Source organism: Zootoca vivipara, chromosome 7, assembly GCF_963506605.1.
Source record: "Zootoca vivipara chromosome 7, rZooViv1.1, whole genome shotgun sequence".
NCBI lineage: Eukaryota > Metazoa > Chordata > Lepidosauria > Squamata > Lacertidae > Zootoca > Zootoca vivipara.
The window spans coordinates 16,389,639-16,414,713 of record NC_083282.1 but is presented as its reverse complement, the minus strand read 5'-3'; the positions used below and the strand labels follow the sequence as shown (position 1 = coordinate 16,414,713).

The following is a 25,075-nucleotide window of genomic DNA, read 5'->3' as shown; positions in this document are numbered from 1 at the left end:
CTGAGATCAGCCTCTGAAGCCCTTTGTGTGCCTCTTCCACGAGGGTGACCACACAAGAACAGGCCTTTCCTGTGGTGGCTCCCCATTTGTGGAATGCTTTCCCCAGGGAGGTCCAGCTAGCACCTTCATTATATTCCCCTTCAACCAGGTTTTTGGCTGATTAGCATTCGGTGCTCTTTTAAATGTGTTGTGGGACGGGGCGGGGGGGGGGTATTGGTTTGGTTTTGTCCTTATTTTTATTGTGCATTTTTTGCTGTTTATATTGTATTTTTACATTGTGACCCACCCTGAGATCTACAGATCTACAGATGAAGGGTAATATACATATTTAAATAATATTAATATTAATGATTTGTTCAGAGGAAAAGAGGCAAGATTGATAGTGTAGTGCCAAAAGCAAAATCCATGGATAAATAGGTAAGGTAAAGGTAAAGGACCCCTGGACTGTTAAGTCTAGTCAAAGGCGACTATGGGGTTGCGGCGCTCATCTCGCTTTCAGGTTAAGGGAGCTGGCATTTTGTCCACAGGCAGCTTTCCGGGTCATGTGGCCAGCATGATTTAACCACTTCTTCTTCCAGAAATCAGAGCTCATGGAAACGCCACTTACCTTCCCGCCAGAGCGGTCCCTATTTATCTACTTGCACTTTGATGTGCTTTCGAACAGCTAGGTTGACAGGAGCTGGGACCAAGCAACGGGCGCTCACCCCGTCGCAGGGATTCGAACCGCCAACCTTCTGATCAGCAAGCCCAAGAGGCTCAGTGGTTTAGACCACAGCACCACTCGCGTCCCTTATGGGGGATAAGGTTACCAGCCACGATGGCTATGTTCTACCTCGTGTCAAAGGCAGTATGCCCCTGAATACCAGTTGCTGAGGATCACAAATGAGGACAGCATTATTGCACTTATATAGGTCATTTATTGGGGCTTCCCATAGGAATCTAGTTGGCCACTGTGAGAACAGGATGCTGAACTCGATGGGCCTTCGGCCTGATCCAGCAGGACTCTCCTTACGTTCTTAAAAGCTGTACACATACAAGGCCTCTGCTTCTGATAGGGAGCCATCATCATTAAAAGTTGTGTGGCATATCGTATGTGACATTAAGCCCAATCGTGTGTGGCATTAAGCCCAGCATGCAGAGGTTCCGTGCGCCGACTAACAGGTGTGATCACACTCCCCTGTCCGCACATTTGCTCTGTGCATGCTGATTATATGTGAGCCATTGTTTTTTTAACAATTTTTTTCATTTGCTGTTGAAAACTCTGGCTCCTGCTGTTCCTTTTATTTATACATTTACATAAAACAAGTGGAATGGTAATAGGTAGCTAAAATGCATTTGTTTGCATTTTTGGTAATGCTTTGAAAGAGATGCACGAAGTGAACTATTTGCAGTGCAGTTTGGCAAAAAAAGGCTCTTTAAACAGACGTCAGCAGCAGGGAGATCAGAAATAGATGGGGCCAGAGACACCTGCTGACAAACAGTGACAAATTCCACTGACACAACAGTGACCCCCAGTTTGTCAAGATTTAATTAAGGGTATAATTAAGTCAGTGGAACAGAACACTAATGAGTGGAGTTTTTTTTAATATGGGTAATTACATCTAAGAATACAAAGTAAGACAAGGCTCTAAATATATCATTAAAATGAGCACTATAGTGTGACAAGCAGAGCGTAAAGTGTGCCTTTTTGGAGGAAGAATGCAAGTTTGTAATTGCTTGGCTTTGACAAAGCATTGCGTTTTAAGACTCCAGCTTTTGCAGCCCCTTTCAGAGTCGAAATTCATTAAGTTTCCCTGGGAATTTTGCCAGAAAAAGTCTGGATCAAAGTCCAGCTAAAATCCTAAATGCTGTTTTGTAAACAAAATGCCAACTTTTTTTATTAAAAAATCTATCTACCTATATGAAGGTATCACAGTAATTTGGTGAATGTTGACAGTTACTGGGGGTTGTCAAGGTTTCCCCGAACCAGAGGGAAATGCAGAAAATATCGACCAATAAATGTCAAATCCAACTGCGTATTTTCACTAAGTGCAGAAACGAACATGCCAAAATATGTGTGACTGCCACCAAAATAGCACTCCTGCATCTCTCTTTCCCCCTTCCCTGGTAGGAACAAGTAAATAAGAATGTGATGTGATGTCATCATGCTTCCAAGTTTGCACACTTCCACAAGCAGCTACCCATAAAGTGGTGTGGGATTAGGGAAACGTGAAGTGTCATGTCACATATTTTTACTTAATAAACTTCATGTTGAGGAGAGCATACACAGGGCTGATGTTTTTGGTGGTAGCCACCTTTCTCCTGTAATTGTACGTTCTGCCATAAATGTCCTCCATGTTTCCATCATTTACCAGTAAAGGACATTTGCAAAACTATGAATGGAATGTGAGAAACACCCCTGATGATGCAAACATTTTAGACATTTCCCATTGGGTTATTTATTTTAAAAAAATCATCATTTGATATTTGTGACTCATAACACAATACAACAATGTTGGTGACGTGGGGCATACATTTTTAAAGAAATCACAACACTACTCTTAACTACAACAGTAGCTGGTGTGGTCTTGAAGTTACAAATACAATGGTGCAGGAAGATTTGGAATCTTCACAAATAATGTAAAGGAAGATTTGAAATCTGCAATAGGACCCAGGAATTTGGCATTAGGCATATGGAGGAGATGGCAACCTATATGGTTAAAAAGGATCTCTCTGTGGGCACCCTTAGAAAGCATATATGAGGCAATAGATGACCCCAAATGGTGGAGAATTCTTAATGCTAAGGGATATCACATGGTCCAAGATATGTATAGAGGAGAGCCCTTAAAGTCATTGCAGGAAGTAACAGAGAACATAGGTAACCAATACAGGTTAAAAATTGGAGGGTTATATAATAAAATTCTAAAAGCCCAAGAGATAGGAAATATGAGATTAGAAGAGCCAATAGAGGAACTATATAAACAAATGGAAAAAACTAAACAAGGAATGATGGGTAAAATCTATAAGAGGATGATTACAAATAAAGAACTGACAACCCAACTTATTCAAAAGATGTGGAGTAAGGAAGAACAAGTTAACGAATCAAAGGTCGAAGGGATAATGAAAGGAATAGATGAGATTAAAGTAAGCAAATTTAGGGAGCTCGAACTAAAATTCTTTCTAAAATGGTATAAAACTCCGGCCCAGCTAGCTAATATGATACCAGGATTGAACCCTAACTGCTGGCACTGTGAACAAGCCAAGGGGTTGTTCTCCCATATGGATTGGGAATGCCCAAATGTAAGGGGACTTTGGAATAAAATCCTTAAGGTTATTAATGAAGTTTTTAAAGTGAAGTTACCTATAGACTTCAGTCTCATGACAACGGGTATACTAGGAAACACGGCCATAGAGAAAGGTGACCAGCACACCTTCAAAGCAATGATACTAGCAGGAAAGGCAACAATAGCTTTAGGTTGGAAAGATAGAGAAAAATGGACAGTAGAGGTCTGGATAATTATTTGTTTGAATTTATTCAGACAGACATCGTGGCAGTAACGTCACAGGAAATAACATGGAGGGCCAAGTCGACTATTATAAGGACCAGATGGAACCCCTATCTTCAATGGATAACAACTACTGGATCAGAAGACATTCAGTGGAAATTAAAGACATTGTGCCCGTGGCTGAGGACAACTGTTTGAACCCTTCCAATGGATTGTGGGGGAGGGGGTGGGAAGAGAAAGGAAAAATGGTACGGGAAATTAAAAATTGGAAGAAGAGAATATAATGTATGTAAAAATTCTTGTACTTTAATAAAGAACTTTTTTAAAAAATTAATAGGGACCCAGGTGGCACTGTGGTTAAACCACTGAGCCTAGGGCTTGCTGATCAGAAGGTCAGCGGTTCAAATCCCTGTGACGGGGTGAGCTCCCGTTGCTTGGTCCCAGCTCCTGGCAACCTAGCAGTTCGAAAGCATGTCAAAATGCAAGTAGATAAATAGGAACTGCTACAGCGGGAAGGTAAACGGCGTTTCCATGTGCTGTTCTGGTTTGCCAGAAGTGGCTTTGTCATGCTGGCCACATGACCTGGAAGCTATACGCCGGCTCCCTCGGCCAATAATGCGAGATGAGCGTGCAACCCCAGAGTCGGTCACGACTGGACCTAATGGTCAGGGGTCCCTTTACCTTTACCTAAAAAAATAATATTGATGTGGGTGTCCAACATGGCATCCACAATTGGCAAATGTGACTGTTTATGTATTTGTCACATTTGTATCCCAGATTCAAATGAGCATACATGGGTGGTGTGTGTCATTTCATTTTACAGATAACAATTCTATGAGATAGATTAGAGACAGCAGTGTATTCAAGACTGTGTATTCAGTGTATTCAAGTGTATTCACAAGAGCTGATGTGTAATTATATATATATAATTACACATCAGTTGTGTTTGTTGTGGGTACATTGTGTGGGTAAGGAGATGCATTTCTTCAAATACAGTGGTACCTCAGTTTATGAACACAATTGGTTCCGGAAGTCTGTTCATAAACTGAAGCGTTCATAAACTGAAGCGAACTTTCCCATTGAAAGTTCTGTAATGGAAAGTGGATTAATCCGTTCCAGATAGGTCCGCGGCGTTCGCAAACCAAAAATTTGTAAACCGAGGTGTTTGTAAACCGAGGTTCCACTGTATACAATTAAGCTAGATAGGAATACTATAGTCCCCAATACATGTTTACTTTGACAGCAGATGAGAACGGTATTCCTGTCTCTACCATAATCATCACATCAGTCTGAGGCTGAGGGCTCACATGACAGCATGCAAGGCTGAGGGAGAGGAGATTCCTACACAGAGAAAACTAGCATATAAGGGTACTGGTCAGGCTAAAATCCTTGTCTTTGAAACCTAGTTTTCTATATGAAGGGAACTTCTGCAGGGAAGAGCATTCAGCCATGTGAGATCCTTTCTGCTTTCTTAAGCAGCATGGTCTGGACACAAATGGCTGTTTGTGAGAGCACACTGAAGGGTGGACGAGGAATGTGTCTCTTCTACATAGGTTTGCTGCAGCATTAAACATGTTCATTAAAAATGATTATCACAGAAAGTGTGAAATGGCACAAAGTATCACAGATAAGCAAGAATTTGAATCTGGGGTTTCCTCATCTAGATTCAACACTCTTAACCACTGTATCACACTGGATATGTGATAGTTGATACCTAACTTAACCAATAAAATGGCTTATTATTCTTTTACCTCTGGTTTAATTACTGTTTGTCATTGTATTTGTTTGCATTTAATGGTTTTGTTATGAGTCACCTTGAAGTCATTTGTGGATAAAGAACATCTTAAAGAAAACAAGCAAACAGATGCACAGGGGATATATCCATTGTTTCCTTACACAGTATCCCCATTTGTCGTTTGGTTTAAATCAGGCCCCACCAATCCATCATAAGGTTGCAGCGTGTTTCATCTAATGCCTTGGAATTATGGGAATCTTCATTCGGATGAGCGCTTGGTCAAAGAGCAGAGCGGGGTCAATGAAAAATTAATTGAAAGCAACCTGTAAGGCTTCCTATATGGGATGACAGCTCCCTCCCCATTAGGGAGGATGTCTGTGATATAAACAACTCCTTTGTATTCTTCACAATAGGTAAGAATGATATAAAAGATTTTTTTATACTACTGAGAGAACAGCCTTTCTACTGAGATTATACTACCCACTCCCAGCTGGTAACTTATACTTCACGACAGCCTTTTATCCATTATCAAAGCTACAAGTAGAAAAGCAGATATTCCCGATCTCTAACACCCTCTGTTCGGTTCTCTCTGTAGAATTTCGGATGCTAAATCTTCCCGTTTAACAAGCCCTCAGATTTCCTTGCCGCTGCTGTTGTCGGCTCTAAAGATGTCTCTCAAGTCTTTAGCCTGCTTGTCTAACCTAAACTCAGCAGAATTCCACAGGAATGGAGACTCGTTTGTTTTTACAACTGTATATTAGCTATGGAGAGGGAGAGGAAAAGGCAAGATAGCAGCACTCTGCTCCTACTGAGCAGACCAAGAGTGCTTTCCCAATGACTGTAGCAGAAAGAGGAGTGGGCCCTTAAAAAGATACGTAAAATTGTATGTGGCAATATATCTCTTTGAAGTTTATTGCTGCTCCGGTCTCAACTTATCTCAAGCTTTAGTATCTCTTAACAACCAGTGTAGAACAAAACAAACACAAATACGTCCAGGGAATACAAAGGGCACCTCCCCACACTGGAGACTGCTGTGTTGCTGGTTAGGTGCTACAGCGCTGAACTGGCAAAGCTTTATACAATCCAGTGTTTGATGGCGGAACACAGGGACATATTTGGCTTTGGAAGTGATGTGTGTCAATCAACTGACCATTTTGGTTCATTTGTTTTAAAAATAAAGAGTATCAGATAGCTTTCCTTGCAGTGGATTTGATTGTATTATAGAAGAGCTGCAAATGTTCTCAGCAACATTTGCTAGCTCGACAAGATGTTATGGGAAGAATGAAGTGTAAGCTAGGAATTGGAATTTTCTATTCATACTCAGGGCTTGGCATGGTATGCAATGGAATCAAGAGGCATCTATTTCCCATTCAGATTTTCTACGCCAAGTTCACATATCATGCTAAGCTATGGGTGCGGAACCTTTGGCCCTCCAGATGTTGCTCAGCTACAATTCCCATCATCCCCAGCAAGCATGGCAAGATGCTCCCCACATCTGTATTAAACTATGGTGATATATGACTTGAAATGAGCCCGAGTGAGCCTCAGGACACACACTTGAAGAGTCATAGAATCACAGAATTGTGGAATTGGAAGGGGGCCTGATGATCATTTAGTCCATCCCCTTGCAATGCAGGAATCTCAACCAGGTCATACATAACAGATGGTCCTCCAGCCTCTGCTTAAATCAGAGTGAAGAAACAGAGTCCACCACCTCTTGTAGGAGTCTGTTTCACTGTCAAACAGCTCTTACTGTCAGAAAGTTCTTCATGACGTTTAGTCCCTTTGCCTCCTGGCCGCACAGTTTGCTTAAACTTGATCTGCCGTTGCATCCAAACTCAAGTTGGATGTTATTGGAGTCCAGCTCCCACCAGCCCCAGCTGGAATTTGTAGACTAAGAGCATCTCGAGGGCAGATTAGCCACCTTTTCTTTACACTAACTGAGCTTAGTTTAAGCAAGCCACATTCATAACCCATAGGTAAAAGTTGGCTTGTTTTGTCACTGCCCCTGTTAATTTGCTGTTTGGATTACAGTACCTGGAATCAGCCCAGTTGCTACTTGTGTGTGAAAGGTGCTTATGCAGAACTGGAAAACCAGTAATACTGGGTAGCTATTGTGTGTTAGGTTGGCAGAGAATGCAAATCTCAGTTGAGGTGAGGTGTTTGTAGGAGGGGAAGAAGCAAGATTATTTACTTACCGTGTTTCTCATATTATAAGTCATGTCTTATAATCTTTTTTTCTCAAGAAAATAAGCCTATGGCTTATTTTCGGGGGGTGTCTTATTATTTTTTTAAAAAATTACAGTATGGTACCTCCCCTGTCCGGCGCCCGGAACTGGCTGCTGCTGCGCTGCTGGGCGCGTTGTCGGCGCTTCAGCAGGGCACGCTGCTGGGTCCCGCCGGGTCGGGGCTTCACGCGGCGCGCGCTGAGGCTCTTGCCGGATCCCGGCTCGGAGCAGCGCGCGCTGCGGCTCTTGCTGCGTCCCGCAGCGCCAGCGCCAAGCGTCAACCCAGCAGCGGGACCGGCGGGGACCTGCAGCGCGCGCGACAGGAAGAGGAGGGACCAGCGAGTGGCAGCCGCGGCGGCCAATGAAGGCTCGGCCGGGTGTTTTTTGTCGTTGTAGCTGCGTCCCGCTGCGTCCCTCCTCTTCCTGTCGCGGCTCGGCGCCCGGAACTGGCGGCTGCTGCGCGCGTTGTCGGCGCTTCAGCAGGGCATGCTGCTGGGTCCCGCCGGGTCGGGGCTCCACGCGGCGTGCGCTGAGGCTCTTGCCGGGTCTCGCCGCCGGGTCGGGGCTCGGAGCAGCGCGCGCTGCGGCTCTTGCTGCGTCCCGCCGCCGGGTCAGCGCTTGGCACGGTGCATGCTGCTGGACATTTTGGAGGGGCAGCAGCAGCCGATTCCAGGCGCTTACAGGCATCTTCCTCTTCCATGGCGCCATCCAGACCTGCTCCCACCACTACGGCTTATTTTTGGGGTATGTCTTATATTTCTTCAACTCAGGAAAATCCTGCCATGGCTTATTTTGTAGGGGTGACTTAAAATATGAGAAACACGGTATTTAGATAATTGATATGCCGCCTATGCAAAAGTCACAGGGCAGTTTACAACAAAGACGTAAGATGTAAAGAATACATCAAAATAAGATATACCCTAAAATATGCAGTACAACAAGTAACACTAAATAGTGATTTATTAATGTCAGCAGCATCAACTAATCCATTTATCTCATCATGCATCTGAACCAACTGCCTATGGAGGGAGTTCTGCATGCATGCAGGGAAGCGCCTCTGGAAAGTCCCCCCAATCATTCAGAGATCTGAAACTATAGATCAGGCATCCCCAAACTGCGGCCCTCCAGATGTTTTGGCCTACAACTCCCATGATCCCTAGCTAAGAGGACCAGTGGTCAGGGATGATGGGAATTGTAGTCCAAAACATCTGGAGGGCCGAAGTTTGGGGATGCCTGCTATAGATGCTCCACCAAAGCATCCATTCATGCCCTTAACATCCATTCAAGTCCTGTACAGAGTACCATAATCCAAAAGAGAGAGGCCACTGTCCTTAAGGAGCTTACAGTTTTAAGATTCAGCAGTGGAGGAAGTTGTGCAAAGGCAGGGGGGAAAGGAAGGAAGATCAAAAGGCCAAAAACATGAGAAGGGGATGCAAGAAGATCTGCCAAAGACAATGAGGGAAGATTATGTTTACAAATTGGGCCACAGAAGTGCTGTCTGTGAGATGCTCTCCTCATTCATGCCTTCAGGGTTACAAAAATCCACATATTTTAGCTAACTTACCTCTGAACTAATACCGTGATTCTCCAACAATTTATGCTAACATTCATCACTGTATGTGCAGTGAACTCGCTGTGCTAGACTCCCACCATAAGGGCTCATCTGCTTCCTTATGACATCTGGATCTCATCTACTAGCTTGTAGTTTTCTTCTGCTCTGATCATTTATCAAAAATACTAAGTGTTCCCTGACATTTCCTACACACATTCCCCATATCATTGGCAAGGTAAGAAATACAGTAGAAGCTTTGCAAGAGCTCAGCTGACTGGTTAACTCAAGTTCTCTGCAAGTCAATGTACATAACTAAGTTAACAACGGATGGATCAACTTTGCTATCTACAGGAACCTACAAACAGCAGAACAGCAGCAACACCAACATTTTGATCTATATATTAGACTGAAACTGGGACTTCTTGTAGGAGAACTCCCTGGTGTTGGAGTCCTTACTACACAAAGTAATGACACCTACAGAGACCTGTTGAATATGTGACCAGGATGAATTAGTTTTATTTCAGTAAGACTACTCTGTTAAGAATCTAAATTTGCCTGTTTGCGCTTTTTAAATGTTGAAAGGTCTTATTTGGCACAGACAGTCAACAGCCATGTCCTGCAAGTAAGTCAAATAAGTTCTTATATAACCCACTACAATCTGCGGCTTTTGCACACAAAACACGTTTCCTGTCAGAAAGGGAAGCAGGAGTAGATCTCAGCAGCTGAAAGACTTATCAGTAAACATACTCTGTTAACAGCTTGTTCCTGAAAGTAGTAAGCAAAATAGTCATGATCTGGCAGCACACTAGATAAAGCTGATCTGCACATGGGGAGTTGTGGCCTACAACTGGGTCATGATGAGTGGCACTGGGGGCACTATAACCTTTGGCGTTTGTGGGGGGGGGGCAAAAGAGAAACAACCATGTAATCTCTGTTTACGTGTAGCTTTTTGCAGATGTTATGCTGAGGATGTGCACAAAGAGTGCACAATCCTGCTCGCTCCTCTACACATGCTCCGTGTACACAGATTTCTAATATGTGCACAGCTATGTGGGAAGAAACTGAGAATGACTGACAAAAACAGAAAAACAGGGAAATGATAGAGAGAGGGAGATACAGTAAAGGTAAAAGTGGCTGGGATTCATAGGCTCACATGGTCTTCTTTGTATATATTTGGGGTTTGGGGGGGGGGACCTTTTTATCACAGCCCAAGAAGACACTTGGAATGTCAGCAGACCCTTCTGAATAATGGCCAACACAACAAAAAGTGGTGAAGCAGATTCCCCATATGTGCACAGGAGTGATTTAAGCATGCTCATTTACAGTTCAATCCCAGCAAATGAGCACATTAGTTGGTCATGCAGTTTGCTGGACTAGCACAAAGCTGTGAAATATGGCGTTGTATGGGCAATGCAATGATTCTGCACTGGCCTGTAGATTCACACACACAAAAGATGAGTGTAAGCGTGTCACAGACCTACAGGATATATCTGCGCTCAAACTATTGCTACTTCCAATATGGCTTAAATTGCAAGTTCAAAAGGAAAAGGCACAGTGTAACCCAGATAAAAGTACCAGTGCTCTTCTTTGAATAGTAGATAAGCAAAGCAAACAGCCCTCTTGTCCCTTCAAGCATGTACATAAATATGAAGCAAACACTCAACATGCAATGTTCAAATTTTAGATACAGGGGATTCTGTAATCTCAAAAAAAGGAGGGCAAATCATGCATATGGTGAATGCACTGGAAAGGGGAGGAGAGTATCCTCTTCTACTAAGTGTCTACCACATGAAGAACTTAACTGGCCTGTTAAACATAGGATCAAGGTCCCTATGCCAACATCACACCTTGGATTAATGGGCCTACATTGGATATGCTGTTGGAAGGAGAGTAACAGATCATCTAACGCACCACCACTCTGCATAGGCTGAAAACATCCCCAACCACCTTTTGAAAACCATAGGACAGGGGTCAGCAACCTTTTTCAGCCATGGGCTGGTCCACCGTCCCTCAGACCTTTAAATAAAAGCACACATTCTACTCATGTAAAAACTCCAGGCAGGCCCCACAAATAACCCCGAGATGCATTTCAATTAAAAGGACACATTCTACTCATGTAAAAACACGCTGATTCCCGAACCATCCGCGGGCCAGATTGAGAAGGCGATTGGGCCGCATCCGGCCCCCGGGCCTTAGGTTGCCTACCCCTGCCATAGGAGATCCCTCAATTAGCCTTGGTATTGCATTTTATTGTGGAATTCCTCTGATATGCACATTTCCTCTAGTGCTGAACCCAAGTCTATTCTTGTAGTTTTTTGTTCCTGCAGATGGAATAAAGGTAAAGGGGTAAAGGGACCCCTGACCATTAGGTCCAGTCGTGACCGACTCTGGGGTTGCGCGCTCATCTCGCATTATTGGCCAAGGGAGCCGGCGTATAGCTTCCAGGTCATGTGGCCAGCATGACAAAGCCGCTTCTGGCAAACCAGAGCAGCACATGGAAACGCCGTTTACCTTCCCGCTGTAGCGGTTCCTATTTATCTACTTGCATTTTGACGTGCTTTCGAACTGCTAGGTTGGCAGGAGCTGGGACCGAGGAACGGGAGCTCACCCGGTCGCAGGGATTCGAACCGCCAACCTTCTGATCAGCAAGCCCTAGGCTCAGTGGTTTAACCACAGCGCCACCTGAAGAAGGACACTGTGTGATAAAGGAGCGTCTAATGAAGATGAGGCAATCCAGCTAGCCAGTGAAAATAGTTGCATAGTAACTTATGAGTGGAAGCTCCTGGTTCAAATACCAGCTCAATGAATGCATTGCCAAGAAACATACAACCACACCATTGGGTCCATCCAGCCAAATATTATTTCATATTGGCCACAAGGGTTTCAGGGATGGGTCTTTGCTGGCCTAGCTACTTAACATCTCTTGAAGGCTGAACCTGGGTCTGTCTGCTTGTGAAGAATGTGCTCTGCCACTGAGCTATATGCCTCTTCCCACCTAAGAAAGGTGGTTGTAAGAATTATTGAAAGGATGTGTGTTAAGTGCCTGGAGGCTGTGAAAATGTTCATGCTTCATTTTACATCCCAGTCTTAAAAGTAGCTGTGGGAAAATCCTGTTGGTGGATGATAGAAATGGATAAAACAAGGTGCAAATGATTTGCAATTGTATTCTCAATTGTGTTCAGGTATGAGCACTTGAATCACAGTTCCTTGTTAAGTGATTCCCCATTCCTCTCAATGGTGCTAACCAGAGCTTTTCTTATAGAAAAAAGGTGTTGGTAATGTGTACTATTATTTACTTATTTAGACCAACAAAAATGTAGAAATATTAAATATCTGTCCATTGGGGGAGTAGAATTAGGGGGAGGGAATGAAAGAGGGTGTTGCAGGGAGGCATATGTAAATGCTGCCAGTGGCAAATAAAATTACTGTGGATTTGCATCTGTATAGCTAAGGACACATAAAAACAAAGAACTGAATTCTGCTGAAACCAGTGAGATTTATTTTCAAGTGTACACATACAGGATTTAAGTTTCAGTGGGCTCAAAAAAGGAAAAAAGAAGGCATTTTCTGTTAACCAGTATCTGGCATCAGGATTCTTTTTATTCTGTTCTGAACTGCCACATATCAAAATAAGAGTAACAATAAAATCCCATACAACAGTGATAGTATTTGTCAAATCTGTAGGAGGTTCTCTTGTTCTTAAAAAATCCAAAATGTTACTTTGCTATGTGCATCGTTATGCAGGCTATGGTCACTATAAAGCCTTTTATTAAGATTCCTTTCCCCCCTTGCGCGCGCGCACACACACACACACACACACAAAATTGATTCCTAACATTGTTTCTGTTTTCCTTTTGCAAGGCCGCCCCTTATCAAGTTATGTATGAATGAACAGAAGTGCCTTTCATCCCTCTCTCCCTCCTCCCAAACTTGCCTTAGCTGTTCAAAAGAAATGACTAAAATAGCAGCAGCAAAAATCCAGCCTGCAGCCTGCCAGAAGACCCGCACGCGTCCCATTCTTAAAGGCATGTGAAAGGTTGGAGAGCTCAGCAAAAATTTTATGTACGGGAGCAGGCCCAAGGAAAACTCACACGCCATAACCAATTGTGGACAGAGGATCATCTATCAGCAGACAAATGCAGGATCTCCAGAATGTCTCTCCTCAAATGAAATAATATATCTTTGAAAGCCAATGCCTGTTTTAGGCCCGAGGCCCATATATCAAGCCTGAGAGGCTTGTGGATACGCTCCAGGGCCATTAACCTTCCACCTGTTTCCCCTTGTCCTTCAGGATGAGACCCTGCCCTTGATTTTACTCCCTTCCCTTGTTCATCTTCCGACAGAGTGCAAATGTAAAGCAGAGGGCCTGCGAAATAATTCAAAGGCAATGGACCAGGGACATGGTTACAAATCTCTGCCACTGGCACTGTGACTTATGCAGGCAGTTTGTCACACATGAGCCAGGTGACCTCTATGACATAACAGAGAAAAATATCGCCAGAGATCAAAAGAGGAGACTCAGGGCTCTGTGGCTAACTTGAGGGGTTACAAAGCGATATTAGATAAGAACTGAAAATTTCCCCTTTTCTAAAGCCTCCCACCCACTCAATCAATACAGCTAGGAAGTCTGTTTCTCAACATATAATCTTGTACACTTAACAAACGGGGAGGGGGCAACTTCTTTGTGTCCTTTTTTATCTTATGTACAAAGAGGGACAATAGTACAAATAGTTTTAAACTCCCCCATCCACTCCCATTTCAATCTTTTATCTAGAAACATCTCACAGTTGAAAATCTAATCTACTTTGTTAACACACGCCTAGCCTCACCAAGAAGAGTTTGGACTTGATATCCCACCTTTCACTCTCCTTAAGGAGTCTCAAAGCGGCTAACAACCTCCTTTCCCTTCCTATCCGACAAGAAACACTCTGAGGTGAGTGAGGCTGAGAGACTTCAGAGAAGTGTGACTGGCCCAAGGTCACCCAGCAGCTGCATGTGGAGGAGCGGGGAAGCGAACCGGGTTCACCAGATTACGAGTCCACCGCTCTTACCCACTACACCACGCTGGCCTGAGGCACCCACCCACATGCTACTGTGTTACACACCGGTTCTTATTCCTCCACTCTACATTGCCTTTGTTTAATAACAGCTGCAACTCATGCAAGTTCAGCAACATGAGAATGGTCCTTCTCAGTAGTGGCTCCCCACTTACGGAATGCTCTCCCAGGGAGACATGCTTGGTAACATCACAGTCAAGGCAAGGCAGAAATGTTTCTTTTCCACCTAGCGTTGGGGCCTTAAATTATCTGTGGCCTTCTTCGGTGAGTGGGAGGTGTTAGTCCTGCTTTTATATAAATACAAGTATGTTTTTAGCTTTTACGTTGGTTTTAATATATGTGCTATTTTTCTGTAAGTCATCCAGGTGGGCATGCATTTACATCAGGGGTGGGGAACGTGGTCCTCCAGATGTTGTTGGAATACAGCTCCCACAATACCAAAACGTTGGCTGAGCTACCTGGTGCTGATAGGAACGAGTGTGACAACATCTGGAGGAGTACGAGCTTCTCATCACCGATTCCATGAATGTGCACTAGAGTCAACACGTGTCAAAATGTACCCCTTCCCATCATTTAGAAATTTTAATTCTGGGTCCCTGGAGGAGGCGCTGAAATCTGGCAAAGTATTCTACAGCATTTCAGTGCACACTAGCAACATTTTGGAGATACATGACTAACACCTGCTCCAAAAGCAGAATGCCAACCAAACTGGAAGAGTTATTTTCCAGTCATGTACCAAAAGAACAAGGAACGTCCATGGTAAATAAGTAGAGTTGGATTGCATGAAATCTCAAAGATCAGCAGTGGGCAAATTCTGATGCGTGTTTGTGTATGTTTAAAAAAGATTACCATATTTTTCCGTGTATAAGACTAGGTTTCCTCCCTAAAAAATAATGTCGAAAATGGGGGGGGGCGTCTTATACACGGATATATCTCCCCCCATTTTCTTAAATCTGAGTCCCCAAAAATAGGGGGGTGTCTTATACATGGGGGCATCTTATAGAAGGAAAAAATACTGTATTTATGCTATAAACTGTGAACTAGAACTGTGTTCAGGGTTATAATCATAATTTTCATGGACTGTTCATTTTTCAGGCACTCATCCTAAATAATTAAAACACTTATGATGGACAGAGTTTGCCCATGCCCTATTTTCAAGGAAATATAAAATGTTTGCCTAAACAAACTTTGTTTGCTTCTACCTTCCATTTCAAAACTACATGTTTGCAGAGTAGGGCAGGATTTTTTTTTTCAAAAATGATGCAACAACTGCTTTAATGTGGAAAACTAATATAATAAAGAGCAAATTGGTGTAGCAATACAATTCAGAGTGTTATTTTGTTGTGTCATCCCCATTCTGAAAACGGAAAATAACTGCAATGGATAGGAAGAAGTTCTAATTCACAATAATTTAAAGCTATCATTTTCCCAAAGAACACAGGGCAGTAGACATTGAGAAACAAATTCGCTGACAACGATATTTGTACAATAAAAAAATGTAATATACACTACAATCCTGATTTGAAAACGCATAGCGTATAAAGCTGTGGCTTTCAACTACAGGAAATAGTCAATTGGAAAGAACCAAACCTTAATTAGAATGAATTTATTATTTCAATTCATCAGCTCAAGTTGTACACATGACATGTCCCAGCTGTTTTGTGCATTCAGGGTTTCTCTGCTGGGTGCAGATGAAAGAACAAGGCCTATTACAATCCACCCTCACTCCTGCAGTGACTTAATGGCTTGTCTGGTATGGATATTTAATTTTCCCCCTTTTCATAAATTATTATCTGCCTTTACAATCCAGTGAATGATGATGAAGCTCGATTCCTGAATGTAACTGTTCAACTTTATTCTGAGACACCTGTGAACATTTACAGTGAGGGTCAAACTAGATGAGATGTTGGACATCCATGATTAGATCTCATATTTTTTGCCTCCCCTGATTCCCTTAGAACCACGGGATTTGACTCTTTCTTCCTATGTTGTTATTTCAGAGTAAATTATCCCTGCTAGGGAAGCTGTATGCACTGGCGTAGGAAGCCGCTCGGGCACCGGGAGCGGCAAACGTGATGCGCACCCGGGGGCGGGGCGGCGCTACATAGTACGCATGCGCAGTGTTGCTACGTACGACACATGCATTGCTACTCAGTGACGCATCGACGCATGTGTGCTACATAGTGGGGTGCCGGAGCTGGGAGCAGTGGGTGGGTAGAAGGGGACGCTTTTCCCTGCCAGCCTCCAGCCTCCTGGTAAAAAGCCTCTCTCGGCACAGTGGCAGCTGGCTTGCTTGCTCGTCACCTGCTCGACTGGCGCGCACTTTGCTTCTTCCTTCCTGCTGGGCATAGCCGCAGAGGCGAGGGGTGGGCCAGGGAGGCTTTTTACCGAGCGGTGTGGCGTGGCTTGGGAGTCGCGGGGGGCGCGGCGAGTGTCACCCCCCTCTAGGGTGGCACCTGGGGTGGCCCACCTCCAACACATCCCTTGCTACGCCCCTGGCTGTATGTGTACCCATATATTTTCCTGAATACTACAAATACCAGCTTCCAAGCAGGGCCAATTCCAAGGCATTGTTCCACCTGGGGCAGTGCAACAAAGGGTACCCCTCTCCCACTAAGGCACATAATGTCCAAGGCATGCAAAGTTATTTTGGCACCTAATCCCACAAATGCTTCTTCCCCATCCTGACAATAAAATCCAGACCCAATCAATTAAATAACGAACAATTCGCTGCACTCTACAGGACACCCAAATTGCCCCCCTGAAGCAACTGCTTCATTCTGCATAAAGGTAGGGCTGCCCCTCTCCTGGGGTGGGGTGAGATTGAGAAAAGGAATATTTACATCAGGAAAATATCATTGGGAAAACAGTAACACTCCTCCCCCAGCTTCATTTGAATGAATGCATGAGAGATGTGGTTGCAGTTCTCCAACATTGTGTCCAGCTTGGCCATGAAACACTTCAGTGTAAAGACATATCTGCCTGTTATTATGTATTCCAATGACTTTGCACTCAGTTTGGCTCTCAAAGGGCCTTATGACAATTAAAAGTACATGACAAGAAATGAGTAATTGCAAATACAGGGTTGAATCCAGCTAACTCAAGGCTGAATTACTGGTATCCATGGTACGATTAGAGCAACTGCACTAGGGCCCATGCCCGCAAGCAGCCCCAGAGTCTGAGCTTGCTTTTTTTTTTTAATGAATGAATGAATGTCACTAACCCTTCCATAAACAGAGTTACAAATCAAAATGTGTGAGTTGCTGGCTTTGCAGAGCAGTTCCAAAAGTCTGCAGGGCTCCTCGCTCCTCCCACTCTGATTGGCTGTGAAGTAATCATCTCCCCTTCTCTGAACTCAGGATATGCTCAAGCTAATAGAGCATGAGACGCTTAATCTCAGGATTGAGGGCTTGAGCCCCACGTTAGGCAAAAGATTCCTGCATTGCAGGGAGCTGGACTAGATGACCCTCGTGACCCCTTCCAACTCTACCATTCTATGATTCTTTGGAGCGAAAAATGAGTGTTTGCGTGGAAAGTGGTTGCACTTTCCACTGAAAGCAAGTCCTACTGAATTCACTGGGACTTAATCCCGAGCAGACATGATTAGAATCACACTGCAAATCGCTGTGAAAATAGCATTGTAAAATCAGAGCAAAGCAAGAGATCTGCTCCCTACCCCCAACAACACATAGGCAGGTAAGAACCAGAAAGTGAGATGGGAGGTGAGGTTTTCCTCCTGTCTATTTGGCTAGTCTAAGAAATCCTTGCCTACAATGAAATGTATAAAAGGTTGTGACAACTAACCTGAGTTTGGTTCCAACTTGAAATCCGATTAGCCCAATGCAATGTATAGGACTTAATGTTGCCCCAGAGCAGTTCTGAGTGTGACAACAATCATACTGAGCCACCCAGTGCTGACTGGAATCGTGACAATAATACACCAATGTTGTATTGATACTACATGAGTGTCTCTGGCAGATACTCAACTACGAGTATTTAGGAATGGGTTTCAAGACAGTTCAAACCAAATTAAGTCTCATTGGGTTGCATCTGTAGTTTGAAAGACTGTTAGTAACCGAGATTTGGTACAGATGTAACATCAACTCCCCATGGTTTGCAAATCAGGAGTCAGCCTCAGAGATGAATTCTTCTACCTCTACCATCCCTAAAGAAAATTATCCCCCCTCTTCCTTTGTAAACAATAACCAAGGTTTAGAGTTACTTGCACACCAACACTAACCATGGTTCTTTTGTAAATCAGAATTTGGAGCTATGGTTTGAAGTACATTTTCAGACTATAGTTACGAGAAAACTTTGTTAGCTTTAACTATGTACAACTGCATACTGGTTAATGCTGAACAGGTAAGGTGCAGAAATTTGCTGTGGAGAAAGGAGGAGGAGATTGTATATATTTCCCAAAGCTGGAACCTGATTTGCAAAATGGTGGTTTGAGGGAAGCCGGCGTTATAGCTTTACCAGATTACATTCACATACTCTTTTAGAGAGTTATTTTGCCAATGTCTAGGTGCAGCATTTATTTATTCTGTTCTTACCACAAATGAAAACAGAAAGTGAAGCAGGGAAACTGGCTGTCTAAAGGAAATCGTTTAATGAAACTACCGTTTACTGTTAACAATATGCCTTGAGATTATGTCTAATGTTATAAAGGTTTCTGGAAACCCAATGAACCCTTGAAAAGGAATGATGTGGCAGTTAAAAAAAATCTTATATATTGAAGATCAATTTCTTCTGTGTTTTGACAAAAGCATTTCAAACATCCTATACTAAACATTGCTAAAAAGTAATGCTAATTATGTGGCTGGTGATACCTTAAAAAAACATTACTGAAATATAAATGCCTTTTTTTAAAAAAAGGAATAGATCCAACTATTGTTTTGTGGCTTAACAATGATTTTACTCAGACTACAACTTTGTAATTATAGCTAAATCTTCTTTAAGCTTCATGTTTATTTCTGAGACATCATTATGTTGAAGACCCAAACAGATATTATATTCATGGGAACAAACAAGGTCAGCTACATACAATCTTGTTTTAAAATCTGATTGGCAACTGAATTACGGTAGACTAAAAGTATTTGATTCAAGGTGAATTTTTTTAGTCAAATTAAACACAATCTTTAATGTCCAAACACTTTTGTTGAACTAACTTACATATAAGCATAATGGTTTGATAATGGGAAATTACAGAAGAATTATATGATTGCATGAGAATTATATCTAGAACTTTTATCATGGATCATATTATGTATCTTTTTAATAATACTTATGAATATTAAAATGGTATAGTCAGCTTTCTAGGTGGTTTTCTGCACCTGTTCCACAACTAAATATATTAGAGAGTTTCGGGGAAAAGATATTTAAAAACTCTAAAAGCATTTTAGCAAAGTGTATGCATATCTTTAATACCGCTCATGATACCTGGAATAAGATTGGCTCTTTTGCTCTGGCCAAACATTTAAATGGAATTGGTTTTTTAAAAAACAACACAAACTTTATGTTATGAAAATACCCAATGTCTTAAAAAATACATTAAAACAATTATTCTTTTGCAGTTTTAAAATGGATATAAGGTTCCCTGCCCCCAATCTCTTGTCTTTTTAAACATATTGGACATGATGTTGCCACAGTTAAATCATTTTTTAAGAAATCAAGTTGATTTATCCTCATGCTCAAAATCTCTTCAACTGGAATAATTCAGATTGAAACACATTTAACTCTGGCTATATTCTGATATTTCATAATACAGTACTTCTGAGAACAGAAAAAGTTGTACGCAAACATATTGGCGAATTTGGCAGAACAGATGCTAAATTTTAATGAAATCTAAGCTACCTGTCCACAGCATATTAAGGTCTGTTCCCATGTAATCATTTTCCCTTAAAAAGAGCTTTACACCTAGCAGAAGAAATACAAGCCCTTTTTGACATGATCCCCCCTCATGCCCCCACCGTTGCATTCTTTTCCATCCACAAACAATTTCCGTTGGGAAAAGTGCCACGTAATATTGACAGTGACAACAAATTGTACAGCCTGGTGAACATCTGTTTCCGACTCCCTCACTGATACTGCAGGTTGGCTACTTAGGAGTGAGTTCGTCTTCCCAAGCTGTCCAGCCACAAAGGAACTGGAAACTGCTGGTACGGAATGGACAGGCTTTATTATTGGAACACAGGAAAACTTTATCACCCTGCTGGGATGGTCTGTATCTTTTTTTTTTAATAGATTGGAAGCTAGGTTTTTGTTTGAAACAATATTCCAATGTGTAAATGTGTGCTAATAGAAGAGAATAAACACATCCTTCTCCAATGTGTCCTTCAAATACATAACAAGCTTGGATACAAACTTATGCAGCATAAACATCATTTTGTATTAGGCTGTCAATGACAAAAACTGTTAGAAAATCTATTCCTTCTAAGTGTGTGGGGAGGGGGGGGGGGCTTCAATTGGTCAGGAAGGAGAGAAAGGAATTTGGCATATATATACTCAGAGGCTTTTTACAAGTGGGTCCTGCAACTAAATGATTTGGTGTGGAATGCTGCTGTTCATGACTGCTAGCATCTCCACTCCATCCCTCCTCAGAAGTTTTCCTTCTTTTGCTCCAACAGTCAATCAGCAAATGAGCATGCTCAAACCTCACTGAACTGTTTTTAGGAGTCCTTCCTCCCTTAGGCTCCCCTCCCCGCTCCACCCCACCCCACCCCCAGATCATTTGTACTTCCGCAAACCTTGCAGGAGGGAGACCCCTTTGGCCACCAATACCTTCCTCTTGAGAGTAGTTTATATAGCCCTTTTGGCTATATAAACTACTTGCAGGTGGCTGGACTAAATGACCCTTGTGGTTCCTTCCAACTCTACCGTTCTATGATTCTATGGCACTCACAGCCTGGACATCAGAAACAGAGGGCATGTTTACATCACACCTGTTTCTTTAAAGAAGAAGGATGACAGCAGATGGTGCTAAATGGGACGGCGAGGTGGTTAAAGGACCAAGAGCAACAATACCTGGAAGAGATTTTTCTCTATTTTACACCACTGACTTTGAACACTCAGATGTGCAACATAAATGCTCACTGTCACTATAAATATAGAGTCGCCCGTACAAGCCTGCAGCCCAAACTGATCACAGCCAGCAACAGAATGAAGATAGATGTTCCCATCGCGTCCAGCGACACCCCAGTAGGCTGATATTTCCTCTGTTTAGCAAACAGGCCTGTTAAGGAATTTCCTTGGCAAACAGACAACATGGAAACATCCTTCATCCCCACAGAACACATGAGCCAGCAAAAACCATTTCCTATGCTATGGCAACAATATCTGCGTAAGGTTAAACAAGACATTTCATACCATCCCTTAACTCAGGCCACCGTATCTATTTCTGGACCTCTTCTTTTGTTCAACCTTTGCTAATAATAGTGACCTAGCTTAGGTGGTATTTATAGTTGTTAAAGACTTGTGGCTTGACTTTTCAGAACACTTTATTCATGTATATTTCCTGTGTTTATTGTTACCCTAGTTGGTTTTGTTGGTTTTTTTAAAAAAAATCATTAAGCGAACTCCATCCAAGATTTTTATTTAGCAACACATTTTCAAAGAAACTTTTCCTTCACCAAATGAGCGAGCCAGATTTAGTTGGAAGCAGATCACTTCTCTCCTAGGTAGCTTGACTCTCTCTGTGTTTATTTAGAAGTAAGCCTCACTGTGTTCCGTGGGACTTGCTCCTTGACACAGAAGCATAGGATTGCTGCCTTCATGTCAATGAAGAAAGCTTTTAGTATCTTTCCAGTTGCTAGGAGCAACATTGAAAACACACTGCAGTAAATAAAAGTTTTGCTAAAAGCATGTCTGTCCATCTGGCCAAACATTTTTTCCTACTAAATTTACCCACTCAACCTGTTGTTTCCTTGACACAAATGCTATATTATTCTGCTTTTATTATTCTGGGATAGGGAAATCTGTATCTCTCTCTCACACACCTCATCACCTCTGGATGTTACTGGACTACAATAGCAGCCAGGATGGGTAATAGCTTTGCTGTCTTAATGGTACAATCCTAGTGTTTATTACACTGTGGCAAGAAAAGGGAATAAAATGTGGTCATAGCAATAATGACACCAGAACCATGTTGTGACAAGGAATGTGAGGGGATTACAGATGACCACCCACCACAGTGGGATGAAACAGACTACCCATGCAGCAGATTTTGGGATACCATTAAAGGGCAACAAAATGCTGATTATTTTGGATATTAAGATACATTTAGTATCATGGAATGCCAATATGGATGTTGCCTCAAGACACCCGAGTGTCTTGGCCTGCTTCTGGAGGCAACATACTGGATTGTACTTCTAACCACTTGCTAAGTTAGTCGCACATAATATTCTACCAAGAGGTGGGAGGGATTTTGTTGCTCCTCTGCTTCCCCTTCACCCTGGTAGGTTGACAACGTGGTGCCAGAAAGCATCTCTCGGTGGCACCGATTTGGGCTCAGTGATGGAGCAGGCAGAAGGTCCCCGTTTCAGCTAGATGGACCAATGGCCTGACTTGGCACAAGACAGCTTTCTGTGCTCCTACATCCCATTTTCTGAGAGGACTGTGGATTGCCTGGCAGCTGTGGGTACACTGCCTTGAAGGAAGGTGGATGTAAAATAAATAAATTTGCTACAGCAGTACCTATTCCCCATCTGCTTTTGCTTTCTGGCCAAACTTGAATTAGAAGCTCCTAGCCACCTAATATAAGAAATCAAGATAAGCACCTTTTTGACTTACGCTGTAAGGTGCTATGCACACAGGCTTCATCGTTTGTTTATTTCAAACATTTGTTAGCTGCTCTTCAGCTACAGCTTCCAGAGCATCTTCCACACAAAACAGAAAAATGCAATAAAACCATGTACAAGCAGATCACAGCAGACTGTAAAAACCCAGCATTCAAAACAAAACCATTTTAAAGTTCTAAAAGGCCTGGACAAATCTCTCACCTAGCACCACATAAACAAAAATAATTGTATAAATTAATACATTCATGGTGACAACTCTATATATACTTACAATGCAATTCTAAGTAGTAAGTCCTCCCGAGTTCAGTGGGGCTTACACTGTGATAAATGGGGTTAGGATTAAAAGGTAAAGGACCCCTGGACAGTTAAGTCCAGTCAAAGACGACTATGGGGTGGCGCTCATCTTGCTTCAGGCCAAGGGAGCTGGTGTTTGTCCACAGAGCTTTCTGGGTCATGTGGTCAGCATGACTAAACCACTTCTGGCACAACAGAACACCATGACGGAAACCAGAGTGCATGGTAATGCCGTTTGAACTTCCCACCACAGCGGTACCTATTTACGTACTTGCACTGGTATGCTTTTGAACTGCTAGGTTGGCAGAAGCCGGGACAGAGCAACGGGAGGTCACCCCATCACGTGGATTCGAACCACTGACCTTCTGATCAGCAAGCCCAAGAGGCTCGGTTTAGACCACAGCGCCACCCACTCCCCATACTTAGTCATACTTAGAGTGGACCCACCAAAAGCAATGAGACTTCTATTATTATTATTATTATTATTATTATTATTATTATTATTATTAGCCACTTCCCAACATTCTGTTATTTTGTCAACTCTTGTATGCATAAGAAATAGGCATCAGGGCCTGTTTAATAACTGCAGTGCAATTATGATGTATGTCAGACATGGAGAACTTTTGGCTCTCCAGATGTTGCTGAATTAGAGCTCCTATCATCCCTGGCCACTGGCCATGCTTGCTCTGGGACTGATGTACAGTTTACTTTCAGTGCTCCAAAAGCATTATATAACATATTACAACTGCTCCCTTTTTTTTGGAGCCAGGTGGCATTTTTCAGCAAGACAGCTTTGGCTCAGGGACTAATTCTGCTTCAGTACAATATACACATAACATTCACATTCTTTTATGAATTCCTTTATAACCTTTGAAAGACCATGCCTTCCATATAATAAAGCAGTGTATTTTTAGGCACAAATACTTAACAACAAGAGTTCTGTAGATCAGATCAGTTGAGCAAGGGGTTGAACTAGATGAGCTCTAAGGTCCCTCCCAACTAAAATGCTGTGATTTTATGAAAGCTCTGTCGAGACCAGCCTTCGTTTTCTAACAGTGTCCAGCCAAATGCTCCTGTGAAAGCTTACAAGGGTGGTGTGGAAGGGAACAGTCACACCCTCTTGTCCCCTGCATCTGTTAGCCAGCAGTAGATTCCCCCTAGATATGGAGATTCTGAGGAGCAGGTCTAAACTAATTAACACCACACATCCACATTGCTATGTGTTTTAATGCCCACTAATATTTTATTGCTTTATTTATGGTATAACTCACTCTACAACCACAATGTCGCCACGGTAGGGAGAGGCAAGAAATAAGGGTGTAATCCTGCAGTATGTTTCTTGCACAAGCCTCTTTGAAACGATGGAGGGCTATAAGACAGTCCAGTATGGACTATGCCCAGAACATTTTTCTGGTTTCTCACTCAAGATTTGTTATATCTTTCTCAAGTCCTCTGGCATAGAGCATGAGATAAAATGACGACCAGAGTGCATGCTACAACTTGATGCCGATTGTTGCATTGTTTGCACTAAATAAACTGCACGCTATGAGTTCCCGAGGAAAACAGACTTGGGCACAACACATCCAACATCTGCACGCTCATGAAAATATGCAAGTTAAACATTTACCAGAATATTCACAGAACCATGTGTGTTTAAGGCTTGCTGAAATCATGGGAATTCCCCCAATAAAACTTTTGAAACCAAACTAGGAGTGATCACATTCTCTGAGTGTGTGTTCTTATGGAGTGGGAATGGCACCTTGAATGCCATTTGCAGCAGGCTTGGAAAAATCCAGAGGTTTGCAAAAGTGCAAAAAACAAACCAACAACCACTAGGTGTTTTTTTAAAAAAGGGCACCGCCCAATGCACACACAAATAGCCCATTGAGGACTGAGCATAATCAGTGTGTGTGGAATGCTTAGTGTTTG

At 42.7% G+C, this 25,075-nt stretch overlaps 1 protein-coding gene across 6 annotated transcripts in view; it reads right to left on the bottom strand.

Moving 5' to 3' along the window:
• Positions 1-25,075, bottom strand: part of NR5A2 (nuclear receptor subfamily 5 group A member 2) — a 115,487-nt gene that overhangs the window by 56,728 nt on the left and 33,684 nt on the right. The window lies entirely within an intron of this gene.